The following is a 5,139-nucleotide window of genomic DNA, read 5'->3' as shown; positions in this document are numbered from 1 at the left end:
CCCCACTAATTCTCCCTTGGGTAAAAGAAAATTTTTCATCCCTGCTAAGAATTTGGTTAAAGTCCCCAATGCATAACCAGCTTACATGGGAAAAAGCTTTAATAGAGGAAAGTTGCTGCCAAACCTCCTCCCTCCAAGCTAATTCATGATGTCCATAAACAAAGGTAATGGAAACTGGTTTGCCCTTATTGTCTAGAAGATCAATATGAATAAGGTGATTGGTAACAAGCTGAACCTTAAAACTAGGTCTATCCATCCAGGCTAGAATCAGACCTCCACTCAATCCCACTCTAGGAACTTCCAAACTATCAGAAAAACCACATCTAGTCCATACATCTCTACCTTTACCATCCACTAATTTAGTTTCCATAAGAAAAATGATGTCAGGTTTAAACTCTTGGGCTTTTTTCTGGCACTGTAGAACTGCAGAGGATTTGCCCAAACCTCTACAGTTCCAGCTCAAAATCCTCATGGCTGCTGGGGAAGCTGATTAGGGTCAGCTTCCCAGCACCCATTTGGATATTTAGGAGCATCCTCATCAAGTGAATGGCAATCAAAACCAATGTTACAAAAGGAAATAGATTCGGAGGAGGTAGGAATGGTACCTTCCCTAGTGAAGAAGCCACAAAGAAGTTTCTGTCTGATATTCCTTCCTAGACGACCAAATTCTGATCTGAATCTCTTCTTGGGAGGAACTTGACTACCTTCCAGCCATTCTTCACAGTGCAAAATAGAAGATTGTCCAGGATCCGAGGCAATAGAAACAGGGGATGGTGGGCCTGGGCCAAGGTTTTCAATCTCCGTGTTCACAATATTGGTGAGTCCAGTGTCCAAACTGACTGTGTGGCTATGAGTAGTTCCCACCTGTGTTTCAGGCTCTGCTAGGTACTGGGTCCATGAGCCATCCTGGCCCATAGCTTGGGGACTTCTAACTTGAGGCCCAACACTGTCAACTCTTTACACTAAATTCTCAATACTTGGTTCCGGTATGTCAGGAATTTGTCCTCTATTCCATGCATCCCTACATACCCATTCAGGACGATCTTCATTAAGTCTATCAAAGTTGAATAGCAACACTGTTTCATCGCTGTCTGTAGTAGAATCAGACCGAGTATCCTCTCTAAGAGTACCATTAGTCATGAAAGGTCCATTTCCTTCAACCCAAGTCCAGCGAAGGGAAGAATCCATAGGTAAGGCACAAGGTGGACGAAGGATGAAAGTATCACCAGAACCAGGGTGAAGAGCTTGAGGCAAGTCACCAAGGGAAGACTGATCTAAGGTCGGATTGGGTGGAGTATCAATATTCAAGGTATGACCAGGGGAAGAAGCAGGGGGGTTGAGAGGTGTCAGAGTGGTGGAGGGGTTACTTAAGGAAAGGGATAAAATAGCAGAATGAAGGTTTGCATGTCCATTCTCTGGCTGTGTAGGGGCAGTAGTAGTAGTGAGGTGGGGATTAGGAATAGTAGGGGATTCAGGATCAGGAAAAACCTGTAAATTCCCATCCTGAGTTTGGTCAGGGGAATAAGGATTAGGAGAAGGGTGGTTAGAAAGGTGAGGAGCCTGTGCATGTGAGTGATGAGAGGAATGTAAGTTGCCATACCTCACTTGAGTAGTCCACCTCCGTCTTCTATGATAGTAAGCCCTTAGATCGTTGTGGAAATGAGGTTCCAGGGAATCAAACCCAAACTGGACTTGGTGAGTTCGCTGAATCCTGTTCCTTTGACAGATGAGCATTCTCTCAATCTCATCCATACTCTCATTGCATTGGCCCCTCATGTGTCCAATTAAGCCACAACGGGTACAGAGCTTGTGCACTCTTTCATATCTACACTGCACCCAAGTCCGAGTCCCATCATCCAGTTGAAGCATGAATCCAGTAGGCAGGGGCATCCATGGATCAATTCTCACCCTTACTCTCATAAATCTAATGTTCCTGGGAATACAATCCTCCCAGTCCACCTTCTCAAATATTCCCATTAACTGACCCATGCGCTCAGCCAATTCTGGGTATTGATAATCAAGGGGCAATCCGTGAAGCTGGATCCATAGAGAGACATAGTTGAGCTGCAAACGATTGAGCACCAGATTTGGTCTCCATTTTTCCAAGATTAATAAAGCACCATCTACAGCCCAAGGACCTTCTGAACAGAAGTGGTTCAAATCCTCTAAAAGTTCAAAATGGATGAGGTAGAAAAAAGAATCTCGACCAACAACTGAAACTACCCCTCTGATACGCCATGCAGAGTTAATAACTTGTTGTAGATGTTGTACAGAAAATTTCCTGTAGTCCAACAAGAACCAATGGTACAATGGGACCAGAGATCTCTTTGCATGTTAAGATTATCCATGTCCGCTTCAAGAACTGGTCCATGCCGAGCAAAAGGAGTCTCATTTTCGTCACTAGTCTGGGAGGAGGCATCAGAAGCTTCAGTGAAGGGGCCGACACTAATATCAGACCCACTGCTCTCAGTCCAGCCATACTCCCTTGCAGGGAAGTGGTCCCCCATGGTCAGTGTAGAAAGTCAGGAAACAGGGACCCAAAGAAAGCAAGGAAAGACACAGAGAAGAAAGGACAAAAGAAAGGAGTAAGGAAAGGTTGAAACAAGTAATAAAGGAGTTGAAAAGGTAGACCAAGGAAATAAAGGAAGGATAAACAAAAGGACCAAACAAAGTCTACTTCTCAGGTTCAACAACAAAGCAACTAAAGATAAGAGGTTGAAAGTTGGGAAAAGCAAGAGATATGCGAGTCTTAAGGAGGAACAAGTGTAAGGATGAGCAGAAGTGAAGAAAGAAAGGACAAAAGGGACAACACAAGGCAGGAAATAGGAAACAACGCCAAAGTAAGGCACCGACGAAAAGCAAATCGGAGTAGAAAGAGCTCTCAGTTGAGAGAAGGTTTCTAGTATTGAAAAGCCTAAGAGAAGATACATAGACTTTATAGTTTTGTTTCATTTATTAAAAAAAAAATGGTAAATTACTTTTTTATATCTTAGAGTTTTGAGTATGTTTCATTTAATCTTAAAATTTCAAAAATTTTCATTTAAAATTTATTAAAAAAAAATGGTAAATTACTTTTTTATATCTTAGAGTTTTGAGTATGTTTCATTTAATCTTAAAATTTCAAAAATTTTCATTTAAACTTTAAAATTTCTAAAAGAGTTTCATTTCAATCTTATAGTTTAAGATAGTTTTACTTAAAATTTAAGAGTTTTGGGAAAATTCATTTAAACCTCAAATTTTGGGGGGAAAAAAATCAATTAAGAAACTCTTCACATGATCACTACAAGAAATCTGGGTTTAGGCGACGTTTGTAAAACGTCACTAAAAACCCAAAAAACGTCACTATAGACACAAATGGCCTACAACGACGTTTTTTTTTGTGACGTTCGAAAACGTCGCAATAGAGCGGTTGCTATAGGTCTATTGCAACGTTTCGAAAAACGTCACTATATGGTACTCTTTAGTGGCGTTCAGAAACTTTTAGTGACGTTTTAAACGTCACTAAATAATATAACATTTTCGTTCGGTATATAAGAAAATACATTTAGCGACGTTTATAAAACGCCGCAAATAATCACACCAATAGCGACGTTTCAAAAACGTCACAAAAGCATTTGTCATTTTGCTTTTTAGTGACGTTTTTAAAACGTCGCAAAACCTACTCATTATTTTTTTTTTAAATATTAAAAATGCGATATAAAACTATTGAAAATTCAACAATAACTAACATATGCTTGCAATAAGCTTGTAATAGATCAAATAGACCTATCATCATTATTCCACAATATCAAATGTCCAATGTTAATGAGTCATGGTGCTTGAGAATTTAGTAACAATAAAAAAAAAAAAAATATATATATATATATATATATACACACACACATATAAAGAGCATTTAGTTGAGATTATTTACACATTAGTGGGTAGTGAGCTTTTTAAAAAAATTAATTTCAAGCTAGCTAAACCACAAAACTAATAACAAAAAAATTCAAAATCTACACACTACAGAAAAATTGTAGGAAAAAAAAAAAAAAAAACCAAGATTTACAAACTTGTACGTAAACTTACAATGATTTAGCCTTTGATGCTCAAGTCTTTTTGCTCAAAAATCCAAATTTGAATAAGAGTTTTCTATACCAAACTCCAACCAAAACAAGCAAACAAAAAAAATTAGCCCAAAAGTTTCATGACCTATTAAAGAAAAACTAAATCAAAGCAAATTCATAAGCCAAAATACAAAGACTCCATGACCCATTAAAGAAAAACCAAATCAAAGCAAACCCATAAGCCAAAAAACAAAAACTTACACTTTAAAGAAACTTGAACACCAAAAAAGAGGGAAAAAAGAATGGTAGTGGCAGTGGGTGGTGGCTGGAGAGGGAAGAACTCGTACATCAATGGGTTGGCGGTGGTGGCAATGGCTAAGTGTGAAGAGGTGATAAGGGTTGGGAGGGGTGGGGGAGAATATGGAAGTAGGAAGGGAAGTTTGTTTGAGAAAGAAAAAGAATGATAAGAAAAAAAAAGGTCTGAAAAAACGTGTAAGGAAAGGAGACCAAAAAAAAAAAAAAGGACAAAATGGTGGGAACTTTCCCAATTAGTGAAATTTTGAATGGGAAACATATAGCGACGTTTTCAAAACGTCGCTATATCTTTATCCAAAACGTCACTATATGTTTATCCAAAACAAAAAGAAGAAACGGTGGGAACTTTCCCACTCAGTAAAATTTTGAACGGGAAAAGGAGAAAAAATTTGGGGAACATATAGCGACGTTTTTGAAAAAGTCACTATATGTTTATCCAAAACGTCGCTATTTGTTTCACCAAAATTTTTTGGAAAATATAGTCTAAGTTCTTTAAAAACTACAACGACATTTTTATAAAACGTCACTATAAACAAAAAATACGCCACTAAAACTGTACTTTTTGCGGCGTTTTAAGAAACACTGCTATTGTTTTGGGTTACAACAACGTTTTTGGAAAAACGTCGCGAAAGGATCACTCCTTACACTATTATACATTGACTAATGTGAGTCATATGAGTATTCTAATGCTATAGTTATAAAAACACGTAGAAAATTTAACAAAAATGAACTTTAGTTTAGTTCTCATTTCATAATACTTTGAACCCCAAAAAAATTT

The sequence above is a fragment of the Quercus lobata genome, unplaced genomic scaffold (assembly GCF_001633185.2).
Source record: "Quercus lobata isolate SW786 unplaced genomic scaffold, ValleyOak3.0 Primary Assembly Scq3eQI_170, whole genome shotgun sequence".
In the NCBI taxonomy this organism is placed as follows: Eukaryota; Viridiplantae; Streptophyta; class Magnoliopsida; order Fagales; family Fagaceae; genus Quercus; species Quercus lobata.
Note: the sequence above shows the minus strand (reverse complement) of the source record.